Below are 15,251 nucleotides of genomic sequence, written 5' to 3'. Positions count from 1 at the left end.
TCGAGGCAAACTAAATTATTTTAATGTCATCAAATTATACATACGGTCAGCGACTGCTATAAGATTAAGATGACTGTATAGCATGTATACATCACCAGTGTGGCAGTGTTTGATATCTCAAGCGCACAACACGGCGGTTTTACATCATTCTACAACAGAACTCAACTCAACTGAACTAGGTTGTTATAATTAAGTTTTAATACTAGATGGAAATGATGACCTAACATTAAATTGAAAAATGAAAACATTTTATGCATTTGGTTTTCAGTTTATATTTAGTTATGATTAACGGACTTAATGAGTATGTACAAAATACTATAATATTTGAAAATTCTCGTGTCGAGCGATCATTTATATTATTTTTACGGTCGAATTCACGATAAGTAGTTAAATTGGATTAATCGGCTTTCAATCGTGATTGGTTGTGCACTCGAGTATAGATTATTATGCATAGGTACTTACTATTCTTATAGATTATAATAACTTGCATTTATTGCATTTTATTTTTCCCATTATCTAATAGATTTTTCAGCCTCCTATCCACTCTTCAAGTGGTGAGAAGATTGACCTAAATTCATTTAATCGTTTTAATTTATTATTTTCCAACGAATATTACGTCGGTGAATTATGTACTGCGGTCAAGCATAATAATATGTGTCGACGAATCAACGACCATTTTACCAGTTTTTTTTTTTTTTTTAATGTCTTTTTCCCCATCACCACATTGCAATCGAAATTAAAGTGTTTCGGGTCGGTGTGGTTTGACAGAGGATGAAGGGACGCGAGCAGATCGACAAAGGGGCGAGGCAAGGACGTGCTTATGGCGTATTTCGTGTTTACCCCTACAAACGGGATTCGCGCAGATACCTTATTTGTCGATACATTACTGAGGGTGAAAACGGAAGTCACCGAAGCAAGCAGGAACATATATTATTATTACACATACATGTATCCACGTCATTGGGTGGAGATGATATTGGTGCGTTGATTATATGCATATGTATAGTGTATACAACTATACAAGATGATTCCCCAAGCATTTTTAGCGCTCACTTTTTTTTTACGATAACGCAGTTATAATAAATCTGATTTTTAGAATTTAAAAATATACTTAAAGACCATATTTTCAAATTCTTGAAATTTTTTGTTCTATTCAAGGAGTGTGTCGTAGAAATACAAATAGTTTTTTTAAATTACAACTCCAATTTTAAACGATAAATTATTTATCAGGTATATTTTTTTTGAAAATGTATTAACGTATCAAAATTAAAACACGAACGAGTTTTTGAGTTATTTAACTTATACTATGTAGGCACTATACGGATAAAAGGTCCTCGATGATTGGTTTAGAAGATATGCGAAATATAGTAATTTATTTTAATTTAATCTATCAATATTTATAATTTATAAAAATAGTCGAAGTGTAATAAATAAATAAATAATAATATTTTATTATACTGAGTATGATGTATTCGTATAATAAATACCAAATCTAAAAATACATTTATTTTTATTTTTTTAAGACTATTATTTTTAGCACAAACATTTTAATAATTGTAAAATTAATCGTTAGAATTTTGAATTACGTAGGTGATTCTTTTTCAGTATAATATATAGTACAACAATTATACTTAAAAATTCCAAAAATTAGATTTAGAATAAATTCATTTATAAATGAAAAATTGGTGTTGGTGTGAGAAGTAAACAATGAATAGGTATATGGTTAATGAACCACTTTCCATATTATGGAATGCCGTGTAGATAATATAAAAATTAGGGTTACTGATATGTTCTATTTTGGCTACACCTAATTAATATAATATATCATTATAACGCAATAATAAATACAGTACGTTACAATTGATGGATTTGAACTGCTGTTAGGTATATCACTTTATCACTTTTTTCTACTCCCCTTGACAGAGTATATAAAAGACTAAGCACATATACAATTTTTTTCAGAGAAGCGGCAGTTATATACACTTATATCAACATAAATTATAGATGAAAAATAAAAATTAGATATTATAGTAAGAATTTTGAGCAATAGGATTGATATTCATCACTTCTGTATTTATTACACACATACAAACGCAACAATTTGTAACAATTTAACTACCTGCTTTAATGAACACTAAAACGCTTTTTAATGTTTACAATTTTTAACAATTTTTTTTTTTTTAAGTAATGACAATAGTATATTCCATTGTCTTTTAAAGTTTAAACAGATAGAAAAAGTAACACATATTTAATAATTTCTTTAACAGTTTTTTTAATATTATCCGTATACCGTACTGCAATTTAATAACTGTCCAAAATCGACGCTATCGAATGTCATATCATCATATTACCATATAAGTAGTTTTTTTCAAGTGGTACTATAGTAGGTCAAAAAAAAAAAATATATTGTATTTAGACTTTCGCTGTGACAAAATTATGAGACTTTGGATGGTCTGATATTAATTCTATACAATTGAGGACAAATCATACTGATGACAAATACTGTAAACGTGAACTAGCTATAATACGTACGTATATAAATACTATGATATATACTTAATGTTTATGCTGCAAGGTTATTCAACGGTCGATATTTTCACCAACAGACAAACGGATTTCGTTGTTTATTGTGCTTAACACACTCGGCTTAATTAATGCCATATGATCCAAACAAAATTAAAATAATATTATGTCTTATTCAGCTTATTTTGAACTGATTTTATAATTGTTGGCGCCTTGGGCACGTGTCTATTATTATATCGTCTAAGCCAAACGGCGTGACCATAAAATTACCGTTTGGAATAAAATAATAATAATTTATTAAGTGGACACCGCACCCACTTATGTTTTCTTCGTCTTATAAACGTACGAAATACTACATAACAAATTTTTGTTTAATAGAACCGAATTTGCGTCGTTAGATTTAATGTTGGAGTATGTCGACCACTAATCAAACTTAAAGGTAAGAACATTATTTGTGTTTCAACGTGGTTTTTTTATGGTATTTTATTTTTTAAGTAACTTATAAATATTTTTATATTTTAAATTGTAATGTTGTATTTACTTATAACTCACTTAAAAATAAAAATATCGTAAAAATTTAATGAATGAACACAGATAATGTTTTTAATTTTATATGTATGATAATAGGCAAATTATTTAGTTTAATATTTAAACTAACAACATAAATATTTTTGAACTCAAAATTGAGATGGTTACATTTATAAGACAAAGATAAAATGTACAGGTGTAGTATCCCCTTAAATAATCATAGGTAGATAATTATAGTCACAAAAATGCATAGCTATCATTACGTCAAAAAGATTGCCATTAAATTAGCCATAATATCAGTTCAATTGTTTTCTTACACTTATAGTTTACGATATACATATTATATAGAATATAACACTATTGTATTATAATATTTAATAATTCTTACGTGCAATCAAATATCAAATACCAGTATTAATTAATGGGCATTTTTTTTTTTTAATCGATTTATTTCGTAAATTTATGAGACTAATTTATAATTTGGTACTTTATTTAACGCATTTGTTGCAATTTTGCATATTACTTATTAGTATATGAATACATATTACAATATAACTAAATAATACAATGTAACGTAAACTGTGTCTACACTCTACATGTATGCATGTATCAGATTCATTATTCGACCATATTATCTTCTGTAATCCTGTGTTTGGTCCGTAAATTTTATTATCTTCACACCATTCATATGAATTTGTGATTCCATCTTCAATAATAATAAAAAACAAAATACTGGGAATTCAATGGATAAACTAATCCAATGGTCACAGTAATAAAAGTAGCTATACGTAAAAAAAAATTAATTGGTAGTTAAAGTGTACATAGTGTAGGTGTGAGAAGAGCTTGGGATATTTCGAACGAACATCAGAAGTGCTGTTAATGCCATACACTATGAGTGCGGAAAACCAAACGAATGCAAACAATATTTTAGTATGTATTTATTCAGGGATGTCATTTCAACTTCTTGTATAAGTAAACATTTTATAGGCTTTGAACAACTATATTAATACATTTTAGTTACTATTGATTAAATAGTATGCACTATATGTAGCTAATGGCCGTCGATAACGAGACTTAATAAATAAAATAAAAAATGCTTTTACAATTTAAATAAAAAACTTACTCGAATTTAACAAAAGTTACAGCTGTATCTTGCTTATTTTGTAATATTCAATAAAATCTGAAGGAGACCCGTTTTCATGGATGTGATTTGCTTACTCGAATCATAACAAAATCTTTAACGAGAGCATAATATTTTTATTTAATTTAGTTTATAATATTAATAATATACCTAATATATATTTTTATATATTTATTTTACAGTTTAACTGTAACTTTACTTACATACCGATTGGATTAAAATATTATTTATATTAATAAAGCTAAATAAAGTTATTTATAAACGTATTATCTAAAAGGCTCATCGACACAAAACAATATAATATGTTATTGATTAAAAACTACGATTACATAAAATGCTAAATAGGTTTTAAATTTGAAGAAGTCCATAACAGTGAGACGCCAACATTGTGATACCGGACACCATTGCATCTGTTGTAACAAACCGGTGTGATCGTGAATAATTTTTTATATTTCTAATTTTAAAATGTATTTAATTTACATAGTCGAAGAACTATTAAAAATTGCTGAAGGAGAATATAAATTATTTTTGAAGTAAAAAGTGTTTTTAATCTACCACAGTTACAGACAAATATTCAAAATTTTAAATCATAACACATTTCAAAGTTATAGGATTACCGTGTTTTTAATTTACCTATAATGATGATAACACAGAAAAGCATACAAATCCGGTACTAGGGGAATTTTAATAATCTTACAATTATAAAGTATAAATTAAAATTATGCCTTTTCCGACAGCCCCAATATTTGGATAGGAAAAGTTTAACGATTTTATATGATACCAATTTTCATTTTTATTATTACAATATTTCTATATAGCCTACATATTTACTCATTTGATATTAGATTAATCGAAATTATTTATTCAATAATGTGATTGTTATAGGATATACGTATGTGTATTATACAATAATATTAAATAACATTAAAATTGATTAATGACTTACAATCAAATCTCAGTTTTTTCTATAAGTCATCTGTCTAAAATGTATTCAAGTTAACCAGAAAGTTTCTCAAAAAAGATTTTATAGACCATACTTATTACGATTTTCCTAATGAGTTGAGAAAATGTATAATCAAAATACTTGGATGACCGCCTTATGATGACAGATGTGCACAGTACATGCACATTGCACTCTAATGATCATTTACTACTGATTACACAATCATGTGGTTCATATTTCCTATACATTAGCAATCTAATAGGAAAAAGAGGGACGCCGGTCACCTGTTTGAAGGTCACGTGTTTAAAAAGCATAACACAAAATGCACACGTTCGAAAAATGATCTGGTTTTTTTACTTTTTTGTGAGATCTCTGGAAATCATTATGTACAACCGACCGGACATCGTACACGAGTACACGACGGTATATTTTGAGAATTTCTAATTTAGGGGGCTGTGGAAAGGCAGTCTGCGTTTGGACGAATTTTTTTACCCGCATAATAAAAGTAATGTGTTTGTGCGAGACAAACTGAACTTGTATTATCGTGTTAGTGAGGTTATGTCAAATATGGATCTTGAAATTGAATATATTTTTAATACAAAACAAAATAAACGATGCATTTCAATTGAAAATAATATTTTTCGTGAATATAACCACTTTAAAAACGGGTCTTTCGTTCTCGGTGTACTAACATTAAATGTACTGAGAGTGTTTTAGTGAATACTACCAACGATAAAATACTATATTTTTCAAATAATAATATACATAACCATGAATCAACTATACTGATCATAATTCAGCTGACCAGTGTGTTAGAACTGCCGTCAAAAGAAAAAATGTCGCCCAAACACATTGCAATTTTTAAAAATTCGCCCAAACGCATGACGCCCCCCGTAAGAAAGAGCTCTATATTTGGGTCCTGTCTTATTATGTTTTATTTTATTTTTATAAAAGTAACATTAATAATAATTAATTACAATTTACAATATTAGAAAACAAGCATTTAAAAAATATCTTCTCAATAGTCTTAAACTATATACTGTACAGTAACATTGCAATTTTTTAGAATAGGTAGTTCGGCTGCGGTGGTGGATGGGGCCAAAAAACAAAAATCCGTAAACGAGAGCCCAGAAGAAAAATGCGGTTTTCCACATTGGCATAATATCCATCCCCGATTGCGTGTGTGCGTGTAAGATTTACGAACACGTTCGGCGTGTGCAAAAAAACCGGTGGTGACGTGCAGTGCGGTTGTCGTGGATTACGTGGTATACCTATAATAATGTATAATATTCCGAATATATTATACGCCGCGGTCTTAACGCTCGCACGCACGTATATAATATATTATTATAATATACGAACTCTTTGTGATTGGTTATTTTTTTTATTTAGCCGATGCTGCCACCGCCGCCGCCAGTTCTTCGCTAATGAACCCATTAAAAAATAAAAAATAAAAATAACAAAAAAAATTTCTCCGTCGATGAAAACGTCTTTGCGTGTGCGGGTTTTTTACACGGCCGCGGCGGCGACTTACTCGTATTATCATCATTATCGTAGTTATTATATTATTATTATAGGTATATATATATATATATGTCCAGCGTGCGCGGAGAGAACCGCGTGTCAGCGCGAAACATGATTAATTGACTCCGCGGTGTGTGCGTGTGTGTGTTGTACGGTTATATTTTCTTTTCGTAAATTAACGAGCATCGCCGCCGCCGCCGCACGCCACTCTTCTGTTGTACATATATAGGTAATTTTACACTGTACATAATATTATTATATATGGTGCTGCACTTATCAATTATATCCCCCGAGCGTTTGACACGTATAAATATATTATTTTATACTTACGGCGCGGCGCGTACGTCGGAAGGTACCGACGGTCGATATATTACATATACATTATGTACAAGTACAATATATATAATATAATATATACGTGTACATAAATACTGCTAGTAACGCATAAGTATTTAGTATATTATTATAACATTATACAAACACACATTAAATTATACGCTGCACATATCGGTCGGCATCACTCTGAACAAGCAAAACGCATTCCGCACGCACTCATCGGCTAAAATAATAATCATATAATAATATAATAATATAATATAATAATATATATTTACCATATATATATATTGTAATATGTGTGTGTGCGTGCCGCGGGTCAGTTGTTTTATAGGTGCGTCGTCGTCTATGTACATATGCAGAGAAACAGAATAAATACAATATATTATATAGGTACCAGTTATAATATTATATGTGCATACCCCCTGTGTTCTGTAGTTTCGGCTGTGTTTGGAAATTTACCAATATATATGTAAGTACATCATGGTATTTTATGTATTTTCTTGAATTTACTATTTGACGTGAGTTTTATTAGGCACTGGTTTTGGAATGTGTCACCACGATTACGGTACACATAATATATTATACCTATCCACATAATTATTTGAGTTCACGAGTTCGCAAGTCGAGTTCCAGATAAACTAATAATGTGTGTAATGTACGTACACAGTCGTGTTATTTTATATTATATAGGCCACCAAATGGCGGTTGGCGGACAAACTTTATTCGGTCCACAAACTAAAAATTTAAAATAATTTTTTTTTGTCGGTGAATCAAATAAAGTTTTTCATTCATTTTAATTTTATCTTTTAATTTTTCAATTACTTTCTGTGGATAATTGTGTAAATTCAATTTTGATGATTCCGGAAAACTTTTTAAATGCCCAAAGTGACCGTCCAAAAATATATTAGTGATTCTATCATGTTTATATGATCCATTGAAATACCAATGTCACAGTTGTATAATAAACAAACAAATTATATAAGTGGTTAGTACCTATTTGCATGCACGTATAGTGTAGTATACTGTATAAATATATACTTTCATGGCTTCGAACTCCAAATTCACTAGTCATTACTCGTTAGATTAAATACTATATACCATTCTACTTATAAACATTTTATATAAGGGGAATTTAAATGGTCCATTTTTAAAAGTGCCATGTTAGCAATATTATGATTATACTTGCGCGTTGCTTATTATATATTAAAAAGTCTAAAGAATAAGTAATTTGTACATTAAACGTTTTTTGCGTTGTTTATCATTGATTTATTTCTCAAAAACAAATATTAGTTTATTGGAACAGTCACTAGACAAAACAATCAACAGTTATAATAATTTAAAAAACCTATAACTTGATTAATTTCTAAATATAGTGGACCCTTATAGAGTTGTATGCAGCTCGCTATTAACGTTTATATATATAATATTATACAACTGTAAAGCTTTTCATAAGTCTCGAAAATTTCAATTCTCAAAAAAATTGTTTTAGGTGAGTTATTAAATTGTATAACAACACATTGTTTTAAGAAATTTATAATTTTTAAATTATTAACAATAGTCAGTAACTGTTATTATTTACTCTTTATTCAATCCCTAAAATGCGAATATGCCATTATTATTTGTTGAAACTCATTAATCCATTTCATAAATTATTTTATTTTATTATTTATACATTTTTTTAACTGATAAACGATAATTTGTATATTGTGTTTTTTTAAGTACGCACAAACGAGTCTTAAGCCTGTAAAAGTAAAAACGAAAATTTGCTTGAATGAGATTACAGTGAAATTTATAAATTATTTCGGAACTTTTTATACGAATTAATAAAACGTGCAAATGCTGCTAAAAAAAATTGTACTATAATGTATTTAAAATTTTAAGATATTGAATTTAAACTTTAAAAAAGTAACTACTATGAATTGTGTATGACTTAAGTTTAATATATTTAATATGTAATATAGAATTCAATGTACGTCACAAAATAATTATGAATCTAATAAAATACGTAAATATAACATAAATATGCACATAATATTTAAAAATAGGTTCAGTGTAAAAATATTGTTATGGTGAATGGATTGTTTTAAATAATGATTTTTAAACACAACTTGTTAAAATGATAAGTTATTGTAAACAATCGCAAGTAAAATATTAAGTAAATAACTATTAGGTATTGTCAATATTTTTGTATTTAAACTTCAAACATATAATTATTCAAATGTAGACATAAACTCAATCCTACTTTAGTGGGTAATAAAAAGGTTGATTGCAAATTTGGTTCCGATGATTGTTATCGATAAAATGAAGCTATAAAATGACGTGTAGAGTTAGCATGACTCGATTTTATTTGCAGACAACAAATAATGTGTCTCAATAATTATCGTGTACCAAGTCAAGAATTTCCGGAAATCACGCCTAATAAATTCAAAAACAGTGAGTTATAAATTAATCAATAGGTATTTACGTTGAAAATACACAAGGTTATATTCCTGTTCATTATAGGTAGGTATTATTTAAAAATAAATATTTTTTAATACTTCACTTAACTACTATTTGAAAGGGAAATATTTTTTTATATATATATAAATTATTATCTATAAGGTAACAATTTAACTGAATTTTCATAAATTACTACACCAAAATTCAAAAATTCAAAAATTAGAATGCTCCACTCGTCAAAACTTATAGGTATTATTCACACTGATTATTTTATTATATATTAAATTATTAATGAGTGACTGCAGGTTAAATATTTTTTGTTTTCGAAAAATAATGATGTTACATTTTATAACAATCAACAGTTTATAACAGTTTTGGGACTTTTATATGAAACGTAATTATTATGGCGTACATATCTATAACTATTACTAGATATTTATCCTTAATCGGTCTAATCAGTTCGTTGCATGCACTGCACAATACTATAATATGGTATAATATAGAGAAACACAGTATTATGAATTATAATGCTATTAAATACTTTTATATTATGTATTTATGTACTGTTCTACGTAATATTATCCGTATTTAATTTTAATTTATAATTGAAATAACCCCATACTAAAGCTATTATTTAACACAAAATTGGTTAATGAAAATAATCGAGCGCCACCAGTCGACTTTAAATGTTTTGAGCACGATCGGTAAATGGAAAGATAGTCTTAATTACAATCGGCAAACATTCTGGAAGATGATGTTTAATAATTCTCAAATTAAGAAACAATAACTTTTGTCTCAGTTTAAATATGTTGCGTTAACATGTACAGGTATTAATAATCTCGAGCCTTACAGTTTACACATCAAATTGTTATTACGTATGAAATAATTAGGGGATCCGGTGTTTACGATCAATCTTTTTTTTTGGGGGGGGGGAGGGGGATGTGATATCTTCGCCGGTCCTAGGTATATGCGAGGTAGAGATGAAAAACGTTTTTTTCTTTTAAAAGGCCAGTCGACCGTCTGTAGGAATATAGGCATATATTATTATATAGTGCAACGCGATGAGTCAGCTTGACGAGCGATTGCGCTTATACGGACAAAAGAATACGTGTATAATATTATTATAATATAATACATTATACAATGTAAGACCCGGTTCGGTCGTTCACGCGATGATTATTATTGTTTCGAAACGTCAAAAGAGTACCTAAGGTTTTTACAAAAAAAAAAAAACTACTTGTCAACTCGTCAAAAATGAAAACAAAATAAAAATGAATCCGGTACGACAAACGTGGGGGTAGGGCGCGTGGTGATACGGAATGCTTGTCGCAACCGTAAAGTCTACTGTATTCTCCAGGGATAATTGTTAATATTATTTTTGTTATAAAAATGTGTCGACCCGACGCGACGGTCCGTCTGCACGCGGTAATTGCATGCTGACGTCGACGACAAACCGTGAAATCGACTGACCCACGAAAATAATAATATGATGATATTGTAATACTCGTGCGCACCTCTCGCCAACGCTTCACGGTTTCCGGAGACATCTTAATGTTGTATTGTGTACCAGAGACGTATACGTATTATAAGCAAAGGGTGTAGATCAGGAGTGTAAGCTTATAGGGGCCTTAGCCCTTTCAAACAATTTTAAATTACCCGTCTAATTTTTTTTCACATTTCCACGGTTGACGGTTAATATTATTTTATGACTCGTGATATATAGGACCGATTTATTATTATTATATGGCTAGAAAATTCTAGAACACTGTACATTTTTACACATTTTGTATAATATTTGAGCTGAAAACATATAGCCAAGTGTTATACACAAGTATTTAAAGACTTTGCGTTCAAAATTTAATACATGTATGATGACGTGATACATTTAATTTTACCATTTTTAATTCAGAAATGCACAATTGGCTGTTTTATATGTATGAGTGCACATTGCATACATCTTTTTATTGTAAGCCTTTATTTGTTTGTGTAATCGTCTTGGAATAATAATCATTTTTTACTTATAAAATAATTAAAAAATATCATAATAATTACATAATGGTTATATTAATTAATATTATAATATCTATTTTAGAGAAAAACAAATTACAGAGTAAATGTTGATAATTAACCGTATTAAAAATATTTATTTAATAACTTGTTATGGATGAATAATAGAGAGTCAAATTCTTGTTAGTTGTGGGTTTTTAAATAATTCACTACAAAAATAAAGAAAGTTATTTAAAATGAAATAATGTTTATGCGATTTCAGATCATAATATTTAGAAGTATTTTAGGGTATAAGCTAAAGTTTCTATCTCGAGTTATATGAACTAATTATGTGTTTTAAAATTATTTTTAAATTGGTTACTAGTTTTATAATTTGATCTATATTTGTAGTTGTTTTTGTGTTTGGCCCGACCGGAGGAACTTTTACTAAACAAACAAAAACTTTTCATTATTAAAGATAATATTTTCAATAAAAATTTAAAACTTTTTTTGCTCTTTATGTTTATTTTAGAAATTCTTATAACAAATCTAATTTAAAAAAAATGTTAGTTTAGATTACTTAACAAAAATAATTCAGCCTATCATAATTGATAATAGTAATAGTGATATCCATATTGTTGCCAAGCTTACTCTTTCTTTACTCCATAACCTTACTTTTATGAGCAACCATCATGCTCTTGTATAGTTGTATTGCTATTACTTAAAGTTTCAAATTTCAAAAGTTTAGAAAGCCAGAAAGCAGATAATTATGAAGATGAGAAAAACAGGGTTAATTGGGTCATGTACACATCAGCATAATATTATGTTGATTGAACTTGGCCTGACGCTTTGCCTTGCACTCATATATAATATATTTGACTATCTTCATCACCGTTATCACTTATCACATATATGTTCTAATGTCCCACGTGTATGCCTACGCAATAATAACTAAAATTACAATAAATTCGCAATAAGGGAATACAAATATTCAAAACTTTGATAGCCGAATATGCGCGAATTCGTTTAAAATTATATAAATGCGATGCCTTGTAAGTCCGGTGATCGTGAATTTTATGGTCAATAAAATTTGAAATACGAGTGAACACATCACTCTGTATACGCATATCGTCGGTCGGAATGAGAGAGAGAGAGAGAGAGAGACTCTCACAGGGTACGCATAAATCGTACGTGTCTCCATAATAACATAATATATTATGTACAACAATATACCTAATAACGATTCGTCGATGATCGGCATACGCAATACAATAACGTTATAATAATATAATCTTGACGGCGCGGCGGCGGCGGGGGGGGGGGGGTGGTATAATAGTCGCGGGAGCGTTTTCCGATTCCACGTAATTCCGTGTAAATGGTCCACCTTTTGCCGGTAGATCGGTTATTATTATGTATATATTCGTACTCATACCCATTGTGTAACATACGAGCATTTTCGGGATATATATATAATATATATATGCTCACACATTATATCGGTTACGACAACGTATATTATAATAAATAATATAATACTCACCTAAGTCGCGGCAGCGGCGGCGGTCATTGTGCGGCCATCACGTCGTCGTCGTCCCTGTTGGATACATATATGTATATATACACTGTATCGCGTTCGCATTATGCGTGTTGTATATTATGTGTATTATACATTTTTGAGTTTTACGGTTTTCATTTTTTTTTTCGCCGCTAACAATCGTCTCGCCCTCTACTCTTGCCGACGCACCTGCTTCGAATATACATATATATATATATATATATATATATATATCTCATGTGTACGGCGTCATATTGTGCGCGTTCGATAGCACCTGTATAGTATTATAAATTATTATTATATACGTGTGTAGGTCGACTCGCAGTATATGCCGCGCACTATAGGACAGACTCGGGTGCCGCGACGAATATAATATAATACAAGTTTATAATGTTATATACCTATGCGAGAAATGCCGTCGCGGATTTCGTACGGAATGTTTTTTTTTAACGCCTTTAAATCCCGTCCCGAATGGATTTACCGCGTTTTCGTTGCGCAAACACACTGCCGCACGCGCCCTAGTCCGTTTAACGCATTATACGTGTATAATATCTCCTATTATCATTATATTATTTACGTTATATTTTATTTTGTGTGTACGCACGTATTTTCGTCAATAATATGATAATATTATAATGTATGACGACTGGCCCACGCGTTTGCTGTGTTAAGAAGCGCGAAACAATTCGTCGTGGACTGGGAAAAAGCGTGACCAATCCGCAGTCGTTTCAGGACTTTGCGCCAGTATATTACCATTACAATATAATGTATACCATGTTTAGTCTTTGAATTTTGGAAAACATTTAGAAGGACGAGGCGAAAGCGTAAACAACTATGCGTACATGAAGATTTAAATGACTTATGGTTTATTTATTAGGATATCGTTATAAGAGGTATGCTAAAATATTTTTAAAAAATAGGTACCCCTCTTCCTACGTGTATGTCACCCTCGCATAAATTCCAACACTTCTTATCTAACGAGATTCTTACAGAAATGTTTTTATTTTAATGTAATTGTTAATTATTATAGAGTTGAACCGATACCCCTTTTTCCGATTTTAATTTTTGATATAAAACAAGTCAATTAGATAAGTAGCCAATTCGACATTTTATTTTATGGCCATCGCAATCCATGAATTAAAATATATCGTTTATGTCTCAGACATAAATCGATATAAAATATAAATCGTGTGACCTATATCAAGATCATTATTTAATGTATATATCTTATTATACATTATGTACGCAATCCACAGAAACACCATATACGATTTTTTAAATTTTTTTTCGAAAACTGAATATTCAATTTATACGAGTATGTACTTTTATGACCATTTTACGAATTCATACACATTTAGTTTTCATTTCAAAAACTAAAATCTGGTCTAGTACTGGTTTTCTTAGTACTCATTCTCCTCGGAGAATAGTTAAGGTGTTTTTTTTGGCCCCATAATTTTATAAGTAGTTCGTATAAATTTAATGCTCATTTCCGAGATTTGTACGACTTTCCGTCAAAGTAAAATAGTGATCTTAAATTTCAGCCCATTTAGGAATTTGTTATACATATTTTATAGTGTTTATCCTAAAGTAAGTTATATAAAGCTCACTTCGTTGTTGTTCAGATATTTAAATTTTATTGTTATATCAGGAAAGGTTCGGTACAATATATCGTAGTGATATTGAATAGTCTGAAACACAGAAACATCGAACCAATAATAATTTTAGGATTGCAGTTTCGGGAAAACGTATATTCTGGATGTTGCTTTAAAATTTGTTGTATACAATACTAACTAATCAGTAATGTATTATGTACACTTTTTGGAGATTCAACTTTCTATAATAACAATAATGAGATGCAAGTATTCTTTTAATTAAAACTTATAAGTGAGTTATGCCGTTAAATTTTTTTTTTAATTTAATATACGTAGTATTATATATATATAAATATATAAATTTATAATAAAACGTTTTAATATACTATAATATATAAGATAATATCTATTGTGGCCGTTTGTAATAAGGTAGATAACCTAATGTGAAATTTGAGCCGAAGACCTTTTAAAACCAAATTATATAGACATTTGAAGCATATTAATCAAAAAAACAAAAATAATATAAAGAATAGATGTTTTGTTGTTGTTAAAGTAGGTAGGTAGGTACTATTGTATCGAAATGTACGGTTCAATAATTTTTGAATACCTCCTGGACATGAAAAGAACAATATCCGATACAAAAAAGTACAATACATTTTCGGAATCTTTGGACTGGAAAAT

General features: G+C 29.4%; 1 protein-coding gene across 1 annotated transcript in view; it reads right to left on the bottom strand.

The window, feature by feature from the left end:
- The window catches only part of LOC132923074 (centrosome-associated protein CEP250-like), a 72,947-nt gene extending 59,832 nt beyond the window's left edge, over positions 1–13,115 (bottom strand). The window contains exon 1 of the mRNA XM_060986880.1: positions 12,964–13,115. The gene's annotated coding sequence lies outside the window, so the exon portion shown is untranslated. The remainder of the gene's footprint in view (positions 1–12,963) is intronic.
- Positions 13,116–15,251: the final 2,136 nt, after the last annotated feature.

Source organism: Rhopalosiphum padi, chromosome 2 (assembly GCF_020882245.1).
Source record: "Rhopalosiphum padi isolate XX-2018 chromosome 2, ASM2088224v1, whole genome shotgun sequence".
In the NCBI taxonomy this organism is placed as follows: domain Eukaryota; kingdom Metazoa; phylum Arthropoda; class Insecta; order Hemiptera; family Aphididae; genus Rhopalosiphum; species Rhopalosiphum padi.
Note: the sequence above shows the minus strand (reverse complement) of the source record. Positions and strands in the feature narration are given on the sequence as shown.